This window comes from Eschscholzia californica, unplaced genomic scaffold (assembly GCF_041429995.1).
Source record: "Eschscholzia californica isolate CP2 unplaced genomic scaffold, dmEscCali1.0.p SCAF_2, whole genome shotgun sequence".
Lineage (NCBI taxonomy): Eukaryota > Viridiplantae > Streptophyta > Magnoliopsida > Ranunculales > Papaveraceae > Eschscholzia > Eschscholzia californica.
This window is the reverse complement of record NW_028238309.1, coordinates 29125228-29149954: the sequence shown is the minus strand read 5'-3', so window position 1 is coordinate 29149954 and position 24727 is coordinate 29125228. Positions and strand designations below refer to the sequence as shown.

Genomic DNA, 24727 nt, shown 5'->3' with positions numbered 1-24727 from the left:
GAGATGAGTTTAACTTATTTAACTCTAGTTAAGATGTTTATTGTTCTTTCTTTGTGGATCAAAACATCAATCACTCTTTTCATGCTCCAAAAACTCCACCATCTCTCTCTCTCTCTCTATACACACAAGTGAAAACAACACCACCACTCTTAACTTTCTCTCTCTAGAAAATAGGATTCATTGTCTTCTTTCGTTCTTTATAATAAATCCAAACGCATTTCTTACTCATTTTCCTTGCTTACTCATTAATCTATTTTCTTCTCTCGTTTACATCTTTACACCCTTCTTCTGGTGAAGTTTAGGGTTTTCCTTTTTTTTTTTACTTGAAGAATCGATCAAACGGGAAAGAAAATGGCAGTGAAGATGGGATGGCCATGGCCGCCTCCATTATCAAAGAAATTTGAGGTGAAAATTGTTTTGCTTAGGGTTGAAGGGTTCCACATTGATGTTGTTGAAGGAGATAAACAACAAGATGATGTTACGAAATTATCGGTTGAGATCAGATGGAAAGGTCCGAAATTTGCCCTAAGTCCTTTTAGGAGACAATGAAGAGGAATTTCACGAAAGAGGAAGAAGTGAAAAGAGATGATGACGTGGTTGAATGGAATGAGGATTTTCAAACCATTTGCAATCTTTCTGCTTACAAGGAAAATCTGTTTCATCCATGGGAAATCGCTTTTACGGTTTTAAATGTGGGTTTGATTATTTACCCTATTTCAAATTCATTACATTTATGAACTTTTATTTTTGGCAAATTTTTTTGGGGGGTTTTGTTGAAAAAACAATTAATTTTGTTTTACATATTTTACTTTGTTAATTAATGTTCTTTTGTTTGGATATGGAAGTTCAATAATTTTGTTATCTTTCTAAGTTCAGTTTTAAGGATTTATTATTTTGGAGTATTTTGAACAAAATGATGATCTTGGGTATTCTTCATCTTATGTTATTAAGGATCTGATCTTATGTTAGCTTTTTGATATATTGAGCATTATCTCTATATGTTTTTTGACATTACTAGCTTCCTTAATTAACCCATAGTGTAGTTAATGTTTGGCTTTTGATTTAATGAATCGAACTCTGCTAATTCTGCCTTGATATTAAATGGTGTATATAAAGTATTTGCCTTCAAATGCTGGAACATTAAACTGCTTTGACTTATCTAGGTTATTATATATGTTACCGACTTGCCGTGATTCATTTAGTATTTCGCATTTGTAAGATTATTATTCTATTCAATTATATATGGATTAGCAATTATTTATTGTTAATACTCGCACTAACTCTTGAAGAATTGAGTAATATCTCGTTCTAGGTTAATATGTAACTGAAACCCATGTTATCTTAATTCAGGGGTTGAACCAAGGATTCAAGAATAAGGTCCCAATTGTTGGAAAAGCATCCATGAACCTTGCAGAATCTGCAACAAGAGCGACAGAAGAAGTTGAAGTCACTATTCCTCTCTCTGTGCCGAGTGGAAATGCTGACTCCCGTCCTTCTCTTTGTGTATGTCTTTTACCCATTTGAAATGTCTAAAAACCCCACATTTTTCTTTTAATTTTACTGGTATCCACAAATTTTGTGTGTAGCTCTCTCTTGTTGTCTGTACTTTTTTTTGTTATACGGTTATTTTTCTCAAACTTAGTAGATTTTAATGCTGATTCCTTTTTGCAGCTGTCCCTCAGCTTATTGGAATTGAGAAATCTGCAAGATTCGCTTGAGATATTGCAGAGATTGCCTGCTCCACTTTCACCCAGGACCCGAAGGTTTACCGTCAGCAAAAGACGAGTTTTCTGCTCTTAAAGCTGGTTTAAGAAAAGTAACAATCTTAAAGGAGTATGTTTGTACCCGAAAAGTTAAGAAAATATTCCGCGAGGAAGAAGAAAGTGATGAGAGGTGTTCTCGGAGCGATGATGGTGACTATGTATTCCCATTTGACACAGAATCTCTTGACGATTGTGATGAACGTGGATTGGGGGTCGGAGATGATTCTAGTGTGAAAAAGTCCTTCAGTTATGGCACCTTGGCATATGCGAACTGTGTAGGTGGATCATATGTATCGGGATTAAGAACGGCGAAGAAAATGAGGATTGGGTTTACTACAGTAACCGAAAATCCGACGTGGCTAGTGTGAATGTCGAGGATTCAACTGCATTAATATCTGATCCACCTCTCTCGCAAAGTTCAAAGCGGAGGAGTATCCTGTCTTGGAGAAAGTGGAAGCTGAACTTTAGATCTCCTAAAGCCAAAGGTGAGCCACTATTAAAAAAGGGTTATGCTGAAGAGGGTGGGGGTGATATTGATTTTGATCGCCGGCAACTAAGCTCCTCTGACGAGCCCACTTCTCTAGCAGTAAGCATCAATCCTTACGTTGCTCTTTCTATTATTAGTTCCTCCCTGTGCTGTGGTGGTAATGATAGCTGATAGGGAAAAAATGATAACAACTGCAACGCTAATCTAATAGTCGCGTAATGAATGTTGATAATTACATGCTTAAAAATTTTAAGCTGTTAGATAGGTAAAACTAAATACAGAGAGAACCTTGTGTGGTTTTATTTAGGAGTAAACAAACTTGGCACAAACTTGTAGCAAGCATCAACCATGAGAAGGAGAGAATCGCGACAAGCATAGGTTTTGTGCAAGCCAGGGAAGTACTCCAAACCAAAATATTCAGATCTTTTTTTTTATTGTTTTCCTTTATTGTGCTTATCATATCCTCTTGGATTTAGGTCGTAGTATATTTAGGGCTTTTATCGACCTACTGTTTTCTTCTTTAGGTAAATCTTATTTCCTGTAACATATTTCGTGTTTTCCATTATCTGCTGTGGCGGTACCATGTCCATCTCTTTATTCAAAAAAAAAACCATGTCCATCTCTAATTTAGGTTGGAAAGTATAATTCTTGCATAATGAAGTAAGAATTGTTTTGCATCTGTGCTCTGAGTTTTGGATTAATAGTACAATCTTTATTTTTATTAGTCAATGAAACTTTCTATCATGATAGGGGTTATCAGTTTCTGCTTTTATCTTACTTTTGAATCAATCGCTTTGTTTCTCTTCCGATTATTTCATGGGTCAGAACCAAATCAGTTCTGGAATTACCTGTTCAATTCTTGAATTTCAGGTCTTTTACATTGATTTGTTTAATCTAAATCGCATCAAAACCTAAACATTGCCCATCATAGTTTCTTTTACTTGAAGGAACACGATTTTTGAGTTGATTTTCTTGATAGTACCCGATGAATTCAAACTCTTGACTATCACATTTTCTATACAAAGTTGTTGCTGTCTTCCTGTCTTGCAACTAATTAAGTGCATCTATCATTACTTGAAGACATGTTGCTTTGCTGTCCTATAACTTCTTAGTTATATCATTATATTGTAGAAGTTTTCGGTATAACCTTATGCAAGTACATATGTTCTATTTGTCCACCAATAATTAAAGGAATGATTCCACAATCCTTGGTATTGATGCTTAAGACATGGTGTGTATGTCTTGTTTTACCCAATTTTTTTCTTATTTACATTACTGCACCTTCTTCATAATAGTGGGAAGGATTATACATTTATCAACAATGATGCTTAAGAAAGTAGTGCTGCATAATAAACTTTAATATGCTACTTAGTGTCTTGTTCTATCAAAAGGCGAGGGAGAATTATACATCTGTCTGTTGTGATACTTAAGAATTGAAACTTTAATGTGGTAGACCACATTGTTCCTTCAACATTCGAGAGGAAGATTATACCTTTGTTGGTTGTGATGCTTTAGAAATTGAACCTTAATCTGGTATACCACATTGTTCCATTGATATTTTCGGGAAGGATTATACATTTGTCGTTTGCGATGCCAAGATGTGGAACTTTAATGTGGTATACCACATTGTTCCATTCATATTTTCCAGAAGGATTATACATTTGTCGGTTCCGATGCCTAAGAAATGGAACTTTAATGTAGTATACCACATTGTTCCATCGATATTTTTGGGAACGATTATACATTTATCGATTGTGATGCTTAAGAAACCAACTTTAATGCAGTAAACCACATTGTTCCATCAATATATTCGGGAAGGAATATACATTTGTCTGTTGTGATGCCTAAGAAATGGAACTTTAATGTGGTATACCACATTGTTCAATTAATATTTTCGAGAAGGATTATACTTTGTCTGTTGTGATGCCTAAGAAATTGATCTTAAATGTGATATATCACATTGTTCTATCAATACTTTCGAGAAGGATTACACATTTGTCGGTTGTGATTCCTAAGAAATGGAACTTTAATGTGGTATACCACATTAGGCCATGAATATTTTCGAGAAGGATTATACATTTGTCTGTTGTGATGCCTAAGAGATGGAACTTTAATGTGGTATACCCCATTGTTCCATCTGTATTTTGGGGAAGGAAACATTTGTCTCTTTTGCTACCTAAGAAATGGAACTTAAATGTTCTATACCACATTGTTCCCTAATATTTTCGGGAAGGATTATACATTTGTCGGTTGTGGTGCCTGAGAAATGGAACTTCAATGTGGTATACCACATTCTTCCATCAATATTTTCGGGAAGGCTTATACATTTGTCGGTGGTGATGCCTGAGTAATGAAACTTTAATATGGTATACCACATTGTTCCATCAATATTTTTGGGAAGGAATATACATTTGTCGGTTGTGATGCTTAAGAAACAAACTTTAATGCAGTAAACCACATTGTTCCATCAATATTTTCGGGAAAGAATATACATTTGTCTGTTGTGATGCCTAAGAAATGGAAATTTAATTTGGTATACCACATTGTTTAATTAATATTTTTGAGAAGGATTATACTTTGTCTGTTGTGATGCCTAAGAAATTGATCTTAAATGTGATATATCACATTGTTCTATCAATACTTTCGAGAAGGATTACACATTTGTGGGTTGTGATTCCTAAGAAATGGAACTTTAATGTGGTATACCACATTAGGCCATGAATATTTTCGAGAAGGATTATACATTTGTCTGTTGTGATGCCTAAGAGATGGAAGTATAATGTGGTATACCCCATTATTCCATCTGTATTTTGGGGAAGGAAACATTTGTCGCTTTTGCTACCTAAGAAATGGAACTTAAATGTGGTATACCACATTGTTCCCTAATATTTTCGGGAAGGATTATACATTTGTCGGTTGTGGTGCCTGAGAAATGGAACTTCAATGTGGTATACCACATTCTTCCATCAATATTTTCGGGAAGGCTTATACATTTGTCGGTGGTGATGCCTGAGTAATGAAACTTTAATATGGTATACCACATTGTTCCATCAATGTTTTTGGGAAGGGTTATACATTTGTCGGTTTTGATACTTAAGAAACGAACTTTAATGCAGTAAACCACATTGTTCCATCAATATTTTCGGGAAAGAATATACATTTGTATGTTGTGATGCCTAAGAAATGGAACTTTAATGTGGTATCCCACATTGTTCCATTAATATTTTTGGAACGATTATACATTTGTCGGTTGTGATGCTTAGGAAACGAACTTTAATGCAGTAAACCACATTGTTCCATCAATATTTTCGGGAAGGAATATACATTTGTCTGTTGTGATGCCTAAGAAATGGAACTTTAATGTGGTATACCACATTGTCCAATTAATATTTTCGAGAAGGATTATACGTTTGTCGGTTGGGATGCCTAAGAATTTGATCCTAAATGTGGTATATCACATTGTTCTATCAATACTTTCGAGAAGGATTATACATTTGTCGGTTGTGATGCCTAGGAAATGGAACTTTCATGTGGTATACCAAATTAGGCCATGAATAATTTCGAGAAGGATTATACAATTGTCTGTTATCATGCCTTAGAGATGGAACTTTAATGTGGTATACCCCATTGTTCCATCTGTATTTTGGGGAAGGAAACATTTGTCTCTTTTGCTACCTAAGAAATGGAACTTAAATGTGGTATACCACATTGTTCCCTAATATTTTCGGGAAGGATTATACATTTGTCGGTGGTAATGCCTGAGTAATGGAACTTTAATATGGTATACCACATTGTTCCATCAATATTTTCGGGAACAATTATACTGGTCAACTGTGTTGCGTATGGAATGAAACTTTAACTAGCATACCCGATGAATTCTAACTCTTGACTATCACATTTTCTATACAAAGTTGTTGTCTTCCTGTCTTGCAACTAATAAAGTGCATCTATCATTACTTGAAGACATGTTGCTTAGCTGTCCTATAACTTCCTAGTTATATCATTATATTGTAGAAGTTTTCGGTATTACCTTATGCAAGTACATATGTTCTATTTGTCCACCAATAATTAAAGGAATGATTCCACAATCCTTGGTATTGATGCTTAAGACATGGTGTGTATGTCTTGTTTTACCCAATTTTTTTTTTCTTATTTACATTACTACACCTTCTTCATAATAGTGGGAAGGATTATACATTTATCAACAATGATGCTTAAGAAAGTAGTGATGCATAAGAAACTTTAATATGCTACTTAGTGTCTTGTTCTATCAAAAGGCGAGGGAGAATTATACATCTGTCTGTTGTGATACTTAAGAATTGAAACTTTAATGTGGTAGACCACATTGTTCCTTCAACATTCGAGAGGAAGATTATACGTTTGTTGGTTGTGATGCTTCAGAAATTGAACCTTAATCTGGTATACCACATTGTTCCATTGATATTTTCGGGAAGGATTATACATTTGTCGTTTGCGATGCCAAGATGTGGAACTTTAGTGTGGTATACCACATTGTTCCATTCATATTTTCCAGAAGGATTATACATTTGTCGGTTCCGATGCCTAAGAAATGGAACTTTAATGTAGTATACCACATTGTTCCATCGATATTTTTGGGAACGATTATACATTTATCAGTTGTGATGCTTAAGAAACCAACTTTAATGCAGTAAACCACATTGTCCCATCAATATTTTCTGAAAGGAATATACATTTGTCTGTTGTGATGCCTAAGAAATGGAACTTTAATGTGGTATACCACATTGTTCAATTAATATTTTCGAGAAGGATTATACTTTGTCTGTTGTGATGCCTAAGAAATTGATCTTAAATGTGATCTATCACATTGTTCTATCAATACTTTCGAGAAGGATTACACCTTTGTCGGTTGTGATTCCTTAGAAATGGAACTTTAATGTGGTATACCACATTAGGCCATGAATATTTTCGAGAAGGATTATACATTTGTCAGTTGTGATGCCTAAGAGATGGAACTTTAATGTGGTATACCCCATTGTTCCATCTGTATTTTGGGGAAGGAAACATTTGTCTCTTTTGCTACCTAAGAAATGGAACTTAAATGTGCTATACCACATTGTTCCCTAATATTTTCGGGAAGGATTATACATTTGTCGGTGGTAATGCCGGAGTAATGGACTTTAAGAATTGAAACTTTAATGTGGTAGACCACATTGTTCCTTCAACATTCGAGAGGACGATTATACGTTTGTTGGTTGTGATGCTTCAGAAATTGAACCTTAATCTGGTATACCACATTGTTCCATTGATATTTTCGGGAAGGATTATACATTTGTCGTTTGCGATGCCAAGATGTGGAACTTTAATGTGGTATACCTCATTGTTCCATTCATATTTTCCAGAAGGATTATACATTTGTCGGTTTCGATGCCTAAGAAATGGAACTTTAATGTAGTATACCACATTGTTCCATCGATATTTTTGGGAACGATTATACATTTATTGGTTGTGATGCTTAAGAAACCAACTTTAATGCAGTAAACCACATTGTTCCATCAATATTTTCGGGAAGGATTATACATTTGTCTGTTGTGATGCCTAAGAAATGGAACTTTAATGTGGTATACCACATTGTTCAATTAATATTTTCGAGAAGGATTATACTTTGTCTGTTGTGATGCCTAAGAAATTGATCTTAAATGTGATCTATCACATTGTTCTATCAATACTTTCGAGAAGGATTACACATTTGTCTGTTGTGATGCCTAAGAGATGGAACTTTAATGTGGTATACCCCATTGTTCCATCTGTATTTTGGGGAGGGAAACATTTGTCGCTTTTGCTACCTAAGAACTGGAACTTAAATGTGCTATACCACATTGTTCCCTAATATTTTCGGGAAGGATTATACATTTGTCGGTTGTGGTGCCTGAGAAATGGAACTTCAATGTGGTATACCACATTCTTCCATCGATATTTTCGGGAAGGCTTATACATTTGTCGGTGGTGGTGCCTGAGTAATGAAACTTTAATATGGTATACCACATTGTTCCATCAATGTTTTTGGGAAGGATTATACATTTGTCGGTTTTGATGCTTAAGAAATGAACTTTAATGCAGTAAACCACATTGTTCCATCAATATTTTCGGGAAAGCATATACATTTGTCTGTTGTGATGCCTAAGAAATGGAACTTTAATGTGGTATACCACATTGTTCAATTAATATTTTCGAGAAGGATTATACGTTTGTCGGTTGGGATGCCTAAGAATTTGATCTTAAATGTGGTATATCACATTGTTCTATCAATACTTTCGAGAAGGATTACACATTTGTCGGTTGTGATGCCTAGGAAATGGAACTTTCATGTGGTATACCACATTAGGCCATGAATAATTTCGAGAAGGATTATACATTTGTCTGTTATGATGCCTTAGAGATGGAACTTTAATGTGGTATACCCCATTGTTCCATCTATATTTTGGGGAAGGAAACATTTGTCTCTTTTGCTACCTAAGAATCGGAACTTAAATGTGGTATACCACATTGTTCCCTAATATTTTCCGGAAGGATTATACATTTGTCGGTGGTAATTCCCGAGTAATGGAACTTTAATATGGTATACCACATTGTTCCATCAATATTTCCGGGAACAATTATACTGGTCAACTGTGATGCGTATGGAATGAAACTTTAACTTGCATACCCATTGTTCCATCAATATTCTCGGGAAGGATTATATTTGTGTCGGTTGTGACGCCTAAGATATGGAACTTTAAGTGGTATACCGCTTTGTTCCACCGATATTCGAGGGGAGGACTATATATTTGCCGGTTGTGATGCTCAAAAAATGGAACTTTAATAGTTTCATGAATAATTTCGAGAAGGATTATACGTTTGTTAGTTGTGATGCCTAAGAAATGGAACTTGACCACATTATTCTATCAATATATTCAGGACGGATTATGCATTCGTCGGTTGTGATGCTTGAAAAATGGAACGTTAATGTGGTATACGATAAATTTGCATCAACATCTTTCGGAAGGATAATACATTTGTCTGATGTCATGCTTGAGAAATGAAACTATAATTTGGTATACTATATATTTCGGTCAATATTCGAGCGAAGTGTCATATATTTATCGGTTGTGATGCCTAACAAATGAAACTTCAATGTGGTATACCACATTGCACCATCAATTTTGTGGTAAGTATTATATATTTGTCGGATATAATGCTTAAGAAATGGAACTTTAATGTGATATACCATATATTTCAATCAATAATCGAGGGAAGTATTATACACTTGTGGGTGGTGATGCTTAAGAAGTAGGAATGTGGGATACCATATTGTTCCATCAACAATCGAGGGAAAGATTATATATTTGTTGGTAGTGATGCTTAAGAAATTTAACTTTAATGTGATATACAATATTGTTTCATCAATAATCGAGGGAAGTATGATACATATGTCATAAGCAATGCTTTAGAAACGGAACTATAATATGGCATATCATATTTATCCATCCATAATCAAAGAAGGATTATATATTTGTCGATAGTGATGCTTAAGAAATGAAATTTTAATGTGCTATATGCCATACTGTTCCATCAATTTTCGAGGGAAGAATTATATATTTTTCGGCTGTGATGCTTAAGAATTGAGTCTTTGACGTGGTATACCACATTGTTCCATCAATACTCGAGGGAAGGATTATATATTTGTCGGTTTCAGTGCTTAGGAAATCGAACTTTATAATGTGGTACACCGTACACAATTACAATAAATTTTTGTCAATAATCGAGAGAAAAATTGTACATTTGTCGGTTGTGATGCATAAAAAATTGAACTTTAATGTGGTTTGCCATATATTTCCATCAATAATTGAGGGAAAGATATTACTTACGTGTGTAGTGATGTCGAAGAAACACAACTTTAACATGGTTTTTGATTGGCTTGTCCTCAATACTGATACTATAGACTGTGACTGGAAACCAGACATGTATTTTTAGTTTTTAATCGGTTGACAGCTAAAACAGGAGTAAGCAATTTAGTTTGCACTTGAAAAGTTCAAAAGAATTGACAATGCTTCAAAGATTCCAGTACTAGAGTCAGTTTGTTTTCAGCTTTCGTAGATGGAAAATTTAATAAAATCGAAGAGTTCATCTCACATCTGACAAGGAGAGCTGCAAGCTCTGATTTTCCATGGCCAGAAAGGTGCGACTTCTTGTGTAGGTAATTTTGGGTATGTTTGTCATATCTTGAGTTCTTTTCCTAGTTAAAACTAAAGGGCATGTTATATCATCAGATATCTACTCTAGACCCTCCATTTAGAGGTTTGCATCAAAAGTTCGAAAGTTAGAATTGAGAACTCATTTTCGCCGTGTTTCGTAAGAGAATAACGAACTGGTCGAGAGCTGTGGAATCTTATTCCTAATTCAATTGTGTGGTCTATTTGGAAGTTTAGGAATTCCTGTACCTTTAAGGAGTCTGCTAGGCCCACTAGGATTGAAATCGAAGATGTTCCAAGACTTCTGTTTCATTGGTCTAGGACCCTGCCTTGAGCTAGCAGTTCCACTTTTTTGGATTTCATCCTGAATTGGAAGGAGATTGTGTCGTAACATGTTCCTCACAACCTCTTTCCAATTCCTTTGTATTCTTTTTCTTTCTCACTAAAGATTTATTCGGACGTGTTAAAAAAAAAGACTGGTCGAGATGGATAATAATCTACTAAAATCGTGAATTGTTCAATTTTGTAACTCTGAACTGTTAAACAATGTCCAGTATGTTGCATTATAATAACTAGATCCTTATACAAGGATGACTCTAACTAATATATTCTTAGTGCAGACGACAACTTCAATCATTGTGGATGATCCCCTCAACCAAGCACAAGCTTCTCGCATAATGTCTATTTTATTACGGAGGCCCCTATGTCACAAAGCTAATCAGGTATTTGCATTTATATTATTGTTTCACCCAAAAAGCTGGGAGGTCACTTATAGGTTTTTAAAGATCAATTCTCTCCACCCGTAGAGAATGTAATGGACTACAAAACGTTCCTTGGTCGATCAGTTTACGATTCATTTTATTGTTTCACATGAAATTAATTTTGAACTCTCGTATGTAAATGGGTCTGTCGTACGAGTAATTAGAGAAAAAATTAGTTCGATGGCAAGAAATAACAATGCATTTTGGCCATGTAATTGTCTTGATTGTTGATGTGGGAGAAAAAAAGCAGTGATAACGAAATAAGATCCGTTAATTTTGTCTGAATTGCTTGATTTTCATTAGAATTTTACTTCGTATAACCCTGCATCTCTTTATACGGATGTAAACTAGATTCTTTTTATTTGGAGTTGAAATTTAAGGGATCACGATCCGTTTATCCCGGTCCATTTGTTGGTCTCAGACACCGAAAGCTTTATCAGAACTCAAGTGTGAAAGTTCACCTAAGTTGTAGTCTCTGTTGCAGTTATTTATTGGTTTACTGCTTCAACCGGAATTGGAAATTTAGTTTGCATTTGAAAGATTTAGGATAATTTTTTTTTAATACAATTTTGGATAATTTTCATGACATCTTTGTAGATTTTCTTCTCGACTTGGCTGCAAATTTTCAAATATCCGGATCTGTGTTTTCAAGTTTCATAGTTGGAATGTCTTATATCGTAATTGATTAGTTACTTTTTATGAGAAATCATCTAACTTTTGACAATGAGAACCTAGATGGTTTTTTGATATTTGCATAGATCGATAAGATTTACAGCTGGGCTCGCATCTTTATCAGTTCAAATGCTTAAATGTGCAGGCCTTTTTTGAAAATGTTTTAATACTTCACGAGTTCTCTTCCTATATAAATTATATTAACATAATAGGATTTACAAATGAGATCGCATCTTAATCAGTTATCTCATGTAGTAAAATAATCTCGATAGTCATTCCGCATTCATAAAATACTCCTGCTGAGAATTTTATAACCATGAGTTATTGCCAAAGACACCCCATCTGGAGATTTATGGAAAGAGGTTGCAAGTTTTCTACTGATAAGTTTCCATACACCTTAATCATTCTAGTTTTATTCACAATAGGAAGAATAAACTGACTCATTCTACTGATACTGTGTATAGTTCAATTATAGTTGCTCTTATTGTTGAAGAATGCTCATATTTTTCCTCAACATACCTGGATCTGAACAGTGTTTGTAGAACATTTTATTCACCCACATACTTCAATCGTTTATTATAGTCCCTTCAGACCAACACAAGTTTATCGACAAAATATCTCTACTAATACGGAGACACATAGGATTCGTAGCTTATCCAGGTATTTGCTCTCACGTCTTTCAGAAGTAACCAAGAAATCAAGTATAAACAGAAGTGGGACTTCAGTTTATTGATTTTCAAGGTGCAATTCTCTCCTATGACATAAAATGTAGTGGACTATAAAAGACTCATTAGATAACTTTTATATGATTGGTTTTAATGCTCTTGAGTGTTTTTAGAGTGGGACCAAACCAGTCCCTCGAGGTGTTGGTGGATTCTGCTTGCAGGTACTCAAGCAAAAATCAATATTGATGGCAAGAGATAATCAAAACAAAGGTTAGTTAATTTTGTCTGGATTGCTTGGTTTATTTCACAATTTTACATCAGTGAGATACCATACCGGTAGCATCACGGTGTAAGTATTATTTGTCTACATGGTAAACCACATTGTTCCATCAATATTTTCGGGAAGGAATATACATTTGTTGGTTATGCCTAAGAAATGGAAGTTTAATGTGGTATACCACATTGTTCAATCAATATTTTCTAGAAGGATTATACATTTGTCGGTTGTGGATGCCTAAGAATTGGATCTTAAATGTGTTATATCACCTTGTTCTGTTAATATTTTTGACAAGGATTACACATTTGCCAGTTGTGATGCCTAAGAAATTGAATTTTATTGTGGTATACCACATAGTTACATTTTGTATTTTTGGGGAGGAATAAAAATTTGTCGGTTTAGATACCTAAAAAATAGTACTTTAATGTGGTATACCACAATATTCCATCATATTTTGGGGAAGGAGTATACATTTGTCGTTCGTGGTTCCTAAGAAATTGAATTTTAATGTGGTATACTACATTGTTCCATCTGTATTTTTTGAAAGGCTTACACATTTGTTGGTACTCGATTTTGATACCTAAAAAATGAACCTGTGGTATACCACATTGTTCCAAAAATATTTTCGTGAAAGCTCATACATTTGTCGGTTGTGATGCCTACAAAATGGAACTATAATGTGGTATCCACATTGTTCCATCAATATTTCCGGGAATTGAAGGATTATTCATGTCGGTTGTGATGCCTAAGAAAGTGGAACTTTAAATGTGGTATATATTGTTCCATCGATATTTTCTAGAAAATTATATTTTTGCCGACTGCAAAGCGTAAGAAGTTGAACTTTGATGTGGCATACCCCATTGTTCCAAAAATATTCTCGGGAAGGATTTTACATTTGTCAGTTGTGATGCCTAAGATATGGAACTTTAATGTGGTAGACCACTTTGTTCCATCGATATTCGAGAGAAGGATTATACATTTGCCGGTTGCGATCCTTCCAAAATGGAATTTAATGTGGTATACCATATATTTTCATCAATAATTGAGGGAAGGATTATACATTTGTGGGTTGTGATGCCTAAGAAATGGAACTTTAATGTGGTATACCGCATTGTTCTATCAATCTTTTCAGGAAAGATTATACATTTGTCAGTTGTGATACTTGAAAAGTGGAACGTTAATGTGGTATATGATAAACTTCCATCAATATTTTCAGGAAGGATTATACATTTGTCGGTTGTCATGCTTGAGAAATGGAACTTTAATGTGGTATACTATATATTTAGGTCAATAATCGAGGGAAGGATCATATATTTGTCGGTTGTGATGCCTAAGGAATTGAACTTTAATGTGGTATACCACATTGTTCCATCTATTTTGTCGCAAGTATTATACATTTGTCCGAATATAATCCTCAAGAAATGGAACTTTAATGTGTATACCATATGTTACAATCAATAATCGAGGGAAGGATTATACACTTGTGGGTGGGGATACTTAAGAAATAGGAATGTTGGATACCATATTGTTCCATGAACAATCGAGGGAAAGATTATATATATTTTTTTAGAAAGGTGATATTTTTGTCGAGGATGATGCTTAAGAAATTCAACTTTAATGTGATATATCATATTGTTTCATCAATAATCGAGGGAAGTATTATACACTTGTCTTAAGCGATGCTTAAGAAATGGAACTATGATATTGTACGCCATATTTATCCATCAATAGTCGAAGAAGGATTATACGTTTGTCGATAGTGATGCTTAAGACATGAAACTTTGAAAATGTTTTAATACCTCACAAGTTATCTTCCTATATAAATTATATCAACATTATAGGATTTACAGTTGAGCTCGCATCTTAATAAATTATCTCTACTAGTAAAATAATATTAATAGTCATCCGTCATTCATCAAATACTCCGGCTAAGTATTTTGTAACCATGGGATCTTGTTTAATCTTTGTTTTCTTAATTCATGCCATTGCCTGAGATCGTCAGGAGATTTTTCGAAAGGGATTGCAAGTTTCCTTTTCTACTAATCAGTTTCCATATTTGATTAATAAAGTATGGGAGTTAGAAGTCAGAGCTAGCATTATTCACAATAGGAAGAATAAACTGACTCATTCTACTGATACTGTCTGTAGTTCAATTATAGTTGCTCTTATTGTTGAAGAATGCTCATATTATGCTTTAAGATACCTGGACCTGAACAGTGTTAGCTGAATAATTTATTCACCCACATACTTCAATCGTTTATAATCGTCCCTTCAGACCAACACAAGTTTATCGCCAAATATCTCTTGTAATACTAAGACACCTAGGATTCGTAGCTTATCCAGGTATTTGCTTAAATTTCTTTCACGTCTTCGAGAAGTAACAAGGAAACCAAACTATAAACAGAAGTGGGACTTCAGTTTATTGATTTTTAAGGTGCAATTCTGTCTTATGACTTCGTGGATAATTTTTATATGATTGGTTTTAATGCTCTTGAGTGTGTTGAAAGTGGGAAAAAACCAATACCTTGAAGTGTAGGTCGATTCTGCTTACAGTTACTCAAGCAAAAATCATTTTTGATGACCAGAGATAATTTAAACAAAGGTTAGCTAATTGTCTCTTGATTGCTTGATTTATTTCACAATTTTACTTTGTAAAAACCTCTTGGTCACGAATACATCTCTCTCGATCACGGGTTTAACAAGAGTTTGTTTCGTACGACTTGAAGATACTTCTAGGTGGGAACCGAAAAATCCATATTGATTAATTGAAAGTCTGCAGTAGACTTATCTTAAAGAGATGTTAAGTCCATTTTTTCTATTTTTGGTTGTGAAAGATGGTTTCTTATTAGTTATTATTTAGATTTGTACTTATTATGTTAGGGTTCACACCCAACATAGTGTTTGAGGCCGAGGGTATGGTTTTGCAAGTTATCTAGTGGAACATAATATTGTGGGCTATATGGTGCATGCCCTTGTTTTTTCAAATGTATGTGCTATATATTAGTATTTTGGGTTTCAAGTCAAGCTTTTCATTGGTCATATTCTTCTATTAATAACTGCATGGGCTATTATATAAGTGAGATACCGTACCGACAACATCACAGTGTAAGTTGTATTTGTCTACATGGTGCTATATATAGTGTATCCATGTGCTTGTTAATTTCATTAGTTAAAAACATTTGAGGAATCTGAAGAGAACCAATTTGTACAATAGTTTTACAAGAGCATCTGTGAGGGATTTGCATCTTGAAATCGGAATAGAACTGGAGATTAGTTTCGTTGCTCAACTGATCTGATTTGCAAATACAATTTTCGCTTCAATCATTTACAATGATCATTCCAGACAAGGAGAAGCTTAGCGCCTAATATCTCTTCTATAATGGAGAGTCAGCGAGCTTATCCATTTTTTTTGTATTAGTCTTCAAGAAGGATTCACTGAATCAAGTTCTCCCAGGCATGGGAAATCAATTTTTGGTATTCATGAAACAATTAATCTCTTATATTAGAGAAGAAATTGGACTGTAGTATAAAAGGCATGAATAAACTACCATAGAATTTATTTCGATTTTATTGTTGTCTCATGTTTCTAAATTGAGATAATGACATCGAAATAAAATTTGGACCTTGAGATGTATTGATTTCTTTTTAGGTAATGAAGCAAAATTTTGTTTTATTCTTAATGGCGGGAGAAAATCATGTCGGCATGGCCTTTCTTCTCTCATTTCTCTCACTTCTTGTCTTCTTCCTCTTACTTGTTATATCATTATATTATAGAAGTTTTCGATATTACCTTATGCAAGTACATATATTCTATTTCTGCACCAATAATTAACGGAAGGATTCCACAACCCTGCGTATTGTTGCTTAAGACATTGTGTATACGTCTTGTTTTACCCAATAATTGATATTTTTTTCTTATTTACGCTATTGCACCTTCTTCATTATAGTGGAAAGGATTATACATTTATCCGAAGTGATGCTTAAGAAACTTTAATGTGTTATATGGTATATTGTTCCATTATTATTCGAAGGAGAATTATACGTTTGTCCGTTGTGATGCTTAAGAATTGAAACTTTAATGTGGTATACCACATTGTTCCTTCAAAAAACGAGAGAAAGATTATTCGTTTGTTGGTTGTGATGCTTGAGAAATGAAACCTTAATGTGGTATACGACATTGTTCCATCAATATTTTCAGGAAGGAATATATATTTAATCAATATTTTGAGAAGGATAATACATTTGTCGGTTGTGATGCCTAAGAAATGGATCTTAAATGTGGTATATCACATTGTTCTATCAATACTTTTGCGAAGGATTACACATTTGTCGGTTGTGATGCCTAAGAAATGGAACTTTAATGTGGAATACCACATTATTCCATCAATTATTTCGAGAAGGATTATACATTTGTTTGTTGTGATGCCTAAGAAATGGAGCTTTTATGTGGTATACCACATTGTTCCATCTGTTTTTTTTTTTTGGGAAGGAATAAAACATTTGTCGGTTTTGATACCTAAGAAATGAAAATTTAACGTGGTATACCACATTGTTCCATATATATTTTCGGGAAAGCCTATACATTTGTAGGTTTTTTTTTTTTTTTTTTTTTTTTTTTTTTTTTTTTTTTTTTTTTTTTTTTTTTTTTTTTTTTGGAAGTCGACTACGATCTACGTATGTCGTTACATTTGGCACTTGATACATCATAGATGTGATAAGCTCGATAACCGCCCACTCAAACACTAACAGGACCGGGCCTATAGCCCAACTAGAACATGCCCTAAAGGCCAACAACATTATTTACACCCTAATAATCCCAATTCAAATAACCAAAGATTCCACCTTCTCTGGGATTCGAACCTGGGACCTCCAGGGCTTTCTGGAGTTTATGTCAACACCTTGGAACCACTTGGGCTACCAACTGTTGACCTATACATTTGTAGGTTGTGATGCCTACGAAATGGATTTCGGCAAGGATTATACAATTGACGGTACTGATGCTTAAACAGGATTAAGCCAATTTAGTTTGCACTTGAAAAGTTCAAAAGAATTGACAAGGCTGCAAAGCTTCCTGTACTAGAGTCATTTTGTTTTCAGCTTTCGTAGATGGAAATTTTAATAAAATCGAAGAGTTCATCTCACATCTGACAAGGAGAGTGCTCTGATTTTCCATGGCCAGAAAGGTGAGACTTCTTGTGTAGGTAATTTTGGGTATGTTTGTCATATCTTGAGTTCATTACCTTGTTAAAAATAAAGGGCATGATATATCTTCAGATATCTATTCTCGACTCTTCAATAAGAGGTTTGCATCAAAACTTCGAAAGTTTGAATTGGAAATTCTTTTTTCACCGTGTTTTGTAAGAGAAAAACAACATGGTCGAGATGGGTAATAATCTACTAGAATCGCGTGAATTGTTCAATTTTGCAACTCTAACTGTTAAACAATGTTCAGTATATTGCATTATGATAACTAGATCCTTCTACAAGGATGACTCTAACTAATATATTCTTAGTGTAGACGAAAATTTCAATCATTGTCGATGGTCCCCTCAAACAAGCACAAGCTTCTCGCATAATGTCTATTTTATTACAGAGACCCCATGTCACGAAGCTAATCAGGTATCTGCATTTATATTACTATTTCACCCAAAGCTGGGAGGTAACTTATTGGTTTTTAAATAGCAATTCTCTCCACTAGTAGAGGATGTAATGGACGACAAAACGTTCCTTGGGCGACCAGCTTACGATTCATTTTATTGTTCCACATGAAATTAAGTTTGAACTCTCGTATGTAAATGGGTTTGTCGAACTGAGTAATTAGATAAAAAATTAGTTTGACGGCAAGAAATAACCATGCATTTTGGCCATGTAATTGTTTTGTTTGTTGATGTGGGAGAAAAAAAGCAGTGATTATGAAATAAGTCCGTTAATTTTGTCTGAATTGCTTGATTTTCGTTAGAATTTTACTTCGTATAACCCTGCATCTCTTTATACAGATGTAAACTAGATGCTTTTTATTTGGAGTTGAAATTTAAGGGATCACGATCCGTTTGTCCCGGTCCATCTGTTGGTCTCAGACACTGAAAGCTTTATCAGAACTCAGGTGTAAAAGTTCACCTAAGTTGTAGTCTATGTCGCAATTGTTCATTGGTTTACTGCTTTAACCGGAATTGGCAATTTAGTTTGCACTTGAAAGATTTAGGATAATTTTTTTTAATACAATTTAGGATAATGTTCATGACATCTTAGTAGATTTTCTTCTCGACTTGGCTGCAAATTTTCAAATATTCGGATCTGTGTTTTCAAGTTTAATAGTTGGAATGTCTTGTATCGTAATTGATTAGTTACTTTTTATGAGAAATCATCTAACTTATGACAATGAGAACCCAGATGTTTTTTTCATATTTGCATAGCTCGATAAGATTTGCAGCTGAGCTCGCATCTTTATCAGTTCAAATGCTTAAATGTGCAGACCTTTTTTGAAAATGTTTTAATACTTCATGAGTTCTCTTCCTACATAAATTATATCAACATAATAGGATTTACAGATGAGCTCGGATCTTGATCAGTTATCTCATCTAGTAAAATAATCTCAATAGTCATCCGTCATTCATAACATACTCTGCGAGTATTTTGTAACCATGAAATCTTCTTTAATCTTTGTTTTTTTAATTCATGCCATTGCCTGAACCGTCAGGAGATTTATGGAAAGAGGTTGCAAGTTTCCTTTTTTACTGATATGTTTCATTCTAGTTTTATTCACAATAGGAAGAATAAACTGACTCATTCTACTGATACTGTGTATAGTTCAATTATAGTTGCTCTTATTGTTGAAGAATGCTCATATTTTTCAACAATATACCTGAATCTGAACAGTATTAGTAGAACATTTTATTCACCGACATACTTCAATCGTTTATATTAGTCCCTTCAGACCAACACAAGTTTATCGCCAAATATCTCTACTAATACGGAGACACCTAGGATTCGTAGCTTATCCTGGTATTTGCTTTCACGTCTTCCAGAAGTAACCAAGAAATCAAGTATAAACAGAAGTGGGACTTCAGTTTATTGATTTTCAAGGTGCAATTCTTTCCTATGACATAAAATGTAGTGGACTATAAAAGGCTCATTAGATAACTTTTATATGATTGGTTTTAATGCTCTCGAGTGTTTTGAGAGTGGAACCAAACCAGTACCTCGAGGTGTTGGTGGATTCTGCATGCAGATACTCAAGCAAATTTCATTTTTGATGGCAAGAGATAATTGAAACAATGGTTAGTTAATTTTGTCTAGATTGCTTTGTTTATTTCATAATTTTACTTTGTAAAACCTCTTGGTCACGAATAGAACTCTCTCTATGATGGGATTAACAAGAGTTCTTTTCGTATAACTTGAAGAGACTGCTAGGTGAAACCTAAAAAAATCATATTGATTAATTGAAAGTCTGCAGTAGACATTCACTAGAGTCTTCAAGCGCCTTTAAGTTACTTTATTCTACTTTTGGTTCAGAAATTGTACTTCTTATGTTAGGTTTCACACCAAATGTAGTGTTTGAGGCCGAGATTTTGGTTTTGCAAGTTAGCTAGTGAAACTTAATGTTGTGGGCAATATGGATTATATGCCCTTGTCTTTTTAATATATGTACTATGTATTAGTATTTTGAGTTTCAAGTCAGGCTTTTCATGCGTCATATTCTTCTAGTAATAATTGCATGGGCTATTAAATAAGTGAGATACAATACCGGTAGCATCACGTTGTAAGTTGTATTTGTCTACATGGTAAACCAATTGCTCCGTAAATATTTTCGGGAAGGAATATACATTTGTTGGTTATGATGCCTAAGAAATGGAGAATGTGGTATACCACATTGTTCAATCAACATTTTCAAGAAGGATTATAGATTTCTCGATTGTGATGCCTAAGAATTGGATCTTAAATGTGGTATATCACATTGTTCTATTAATATTTTCGAGAAGGATTACACATTTGTGGTATATCACATTGTTTTTGATTGGCTTGTCCTTAATACTAATAATATAGACTGTGACAGGAAACCTGACATGTATTTTTAGTTGTTAATCGGTTGACAGCTAAAACAGGAGTAAGCAATTTACTTTTTACTTGAAAAGTTCAAAAGAATTGACAAGGCTGCAAAGATTCCAGTACTAGAGTCAGTTTGTTTTCTGCTTTCGTAGATGGAAATTTTAATAAAATCGAAGAGTTCATCTCAGATCTGACAAGCAAAGCTGTAAGCTCTACTTTTGCATGGCCAAAAGGTGAGACTTCTTGTGTAGGTAATTTTGGGTATGTTTGTCATATCTTGAGTTCATTTCCTAGTTAAAACTAACGGGCATGTTATATCTTCAGATATCTACTCTAGACCCTCCATTAAGAGGTTGACATCAAAAATTCGAAAGTTAGAGTTGGGAATTCTTTTTTCGCCGTGTTTCGTAAGAGAAAAACAAACTGTTCGAGAGCTGTGGAATCTTATTCCTAATGCAATTGTGTGGTCTATTTGGAAATTTAGGAATTCCTGTACCTTTAAGGAGTCTGCTAGGTCCACTAGGATTGAAATCGAAGATGTTCTAAGACTTCTGTTTCATTGGTCTAGGACCCTGCCTTGAGCTAGCAGTTCCACTTTTTTGGATTTCATCCTGAATTGGAAGGAGATTGTGTCGTAACATGTTCCTCACAATCTTTTCCAATTCCTTTGTATTCTTTTTCTTTCTCACTAAAGATTTATTCGGACTGTTCAGAAAAAAAAACAAACTGGTCGAGATGGATAATGGACTACAAAACGTTCCTTGGTCGACCAGTTTACGATTCATTTTATTGTTTCACAAGAAATTAAATTTGAACTCTCGTATGTAAATGGGTCTGTCGTACGAGTAATTAGATAAAAAATTAGTTTGATGGCAAGAAATAACAATGCATTTTGGCCTTGTAATTGTCTTGATTGTTGTTGTGGGAGAAAAAAACAGTGATAACGAAATAAGGTCCGCTAATTTTGTCTGAATTGCTTGATTTTTGTTAGAATTTTACTTCGTATAGCCTTGCATCTCTTTATACGGATGTAAATTAGATTTTTTTTTATTTGGAGTTGAAATTTAAGGGATCACGATCCGTTTATCCCGGTCCATTTGTTGGTCTCAGGCACCGAAAGCTTTATCAGAACTCAAGTGTAAAAGTTCACCTAAGTTGTAGTCTCTGTCGCAGATATTTATTGGTTTACTACTTCAAGCGGAATTGGCAATTTAGTTTGCACTTGAAAGATTTAGGATAATTTTTTTTTAATACAATTTAGGATAATTTTCATGACATCTTTGTAGATTTTCTTTTCGACTTGGCTGCAAATTTTCAAATATTCAGATATGTGTCCATTCAAGACGGTTTGAAGTTGGTGTCTTAGATTGGTTAGCTCGTCTATGGGAAATAGAGAAAAATGAATATTGGGGTTACATTACGAATTGTGGAACAGAAGGTAATCTTCATGGTATCCTGGTTGGGTTAGTACCATTGCTGACTATTATTTTCCTAACAACAATTTTAATGTGTCGCTATGCCTGATCAGTGCTTGAAAAGACAGCAGTAAGAGAGTTCATTTTTCCTGTATGCATATCCCAGAAGGTAGTAACTTAGTGACTTAGCACAAGAGTTATTTGATCAACACTGAGACATAAGTCGGGCACACCATTTATGCACAATATAATTTTCTTCTTTCAATGATGTGATTTTTTCATTATCGTTTCATATATTGATGTGGAATGTAAATCTGGCTGTATAGGAGAGAAGTTCATCCAGATGGAGTTTTATATGCATCACGAGATTCACATTATTCTGTCTTTAAAGCTGCACGAATGTACAGAACGGGATGTGTAAAACTTGATACTTTGTTCTCTCCGGGGAAATCGATTGTGTAGATTTCAAAGCCAAACTACTTCTTAACAAGAACAAGCCAGCCATCATTAATGTCAACATAGGTATGACGGTATTACTGTTTAACTCCCATCTTGCTTCCATGGGAAAGAATAGATAGAAGGCTACTACTGGTGCTCAACCTAATGTTATTAAACTTGTGCAGGAACAACTGTTAAAGGAGCAGTTGATGATCTTGATCTTGTTATTGAAACACTTAAGCAATGCGATTTCTCAAAAGATAGGTTCTACATTCATTGTGATGGGGCTCTCTTTGGGCTCATGATGCGATTTCTCAACTCGTTTGCTCATGTTTTCCCTGATCTTATCAGGGGTGGTTATCAATCTAAGCGGGTTTCCTGTTTTCTCAGTTTTTGGGTGAGAGTCATGGAGGCGGAGTGCTAGAGGGTTTAAGTTAGCTACAAATACTGATATCTTTGAAAAATCTCTGTAATCGTGTTCTTCATACATAGTGAAAATCATGGCGCCATTGAGCCATGGTACTCGTCTCACCAACCGGACCACGTATACCTCTTGTTCTTTGTGGGTGTTTACTTTCATTAGTGCTTTTTTAGTTTGCCAGTTCTTCGTCATAACAGTTATTATTAGCAACAAACCCAATTTTGTGATTGATAAATCTGATTATGATATTTAAAGTTTGATCTTAACTAGTAGTTTAACCCCGTCTGTAGTAGATAACCAAGGAGCAACGATCTTTGCTTCTTTCGACATGTATCTAGAATCCACAAGCTCTGTGACCTTGACAAACAAAGTTTAGATGTGCCGCGAAGACAATTTTTTCGCAATCATAAAAGAATCCTGGAAACATGTTTTTTATAACTGGTGCATGGGATTTGTGGATTCGGATCGTAAACCTTATGGATTGCTTGTTAGCTTAACAAAATTTTATAACTGGTGCAGGGGATTTCTGGATTCGAATCATAACTTTACGTACGGCAAGTTAGTTTATAGAAATGTTTGTTTTTTTGTTTCATGTTCTTTTAAAGCTTGATATGTCCTTAACTTCTATCCTGTTTTCGTCTTGCTTATATTGTTCTTTCTAATGAACAGGCACCTATAGTTTCATTCAAGAAGCCAATTGGCAGTGTAAGTGTCTCAGGTCACAAGTTTGTCAGTTGTCCACTGCAATGCGGTGTTCAATTAACAAGATTATCTCACATCAATGTTCTCTCAAGAAATGTCGAATACCTAGCTTCTCGAGACGCCACAATCATGGGAAGTCCAAATGGTCATGCTCCAATCTTCCTTTGGTACACACTAAACCGAAAAGGATATCGAGGGTTCCAAAAAGAAGTCCAAAAATGTCTTAGAAATGCTCACTATTTGAAAGATCGTCTTCAAGCTGAAGGAGTCAGAGCAATGCTTAACGAGCTTAGCAGTACTGTTGTGTTCGAAAGACCAGAAGATGAAGAGTTCATTCGTCGTTGGCAACCAGCTTGTCAAGGAAACATTGCTCATATTGTTGTTATGCCGAGTGTCGATATTGAGAAACTAGATGATTTCTTGAACGAATTGGTTGAGAAACGTGTTGGAATTGGAGCCGATTTCAGATCGGTTCAAGTCGTCAAACTCAGAAACGAAGCAAACCATTGCATTCGTCTCGTCGAGCTCTTAAGTTTAGAGCCAAGAATCACTCAAATCCGATTCCGGATGAATGAGATATTCAAGTTTGAAGTTTGGACGGAAAATGGTTAAGTTAGGGACCAAACGGCAATAAGGAAATGTTGGTTTGAGGGCCATTTGCGCAAGGAGCGCTGGTTCAGATCTAACGACGCTTGTTGAGTCCGCGTAGATCCAACGGATGGCGTTAAGCCTGTGTCGGGCATGGGGTGGGACATCTCCCGAACTCCATCTAACGGCCACCAAGATTAAGCTGGTTGGCAATTTTGGACGCGCCTAAGAAGATTTAACGGAGGGTGTTCCTCCCGAGCTTTTGAGCAAGATCTAACGGTT

General features: G+C 34.8%; 1 pseudogene across 1 annotated transcript; it reads left to right on the top strand.

Annotated features, from left to right (window-relative positions):
* Positions 1–215: 215 nt before the first annotated feature.
* LOC147557290 (uncharacterized) lies at positions 216–23427 on the top strand (annotated as a pseudogene). Its single transcript, XR_015233909.1, has 6 exons — positions 216–692; positions 1351–1503; positions 1672–2349; positions 12780–12828; positions 22623–22818; positions 22920–23427. The product of XR_015233909.1 is annotated as an uncharacterized LOC147557290 (transcript).
* Positions 23428–24727: the final 1300 nt, after the last annotated feature.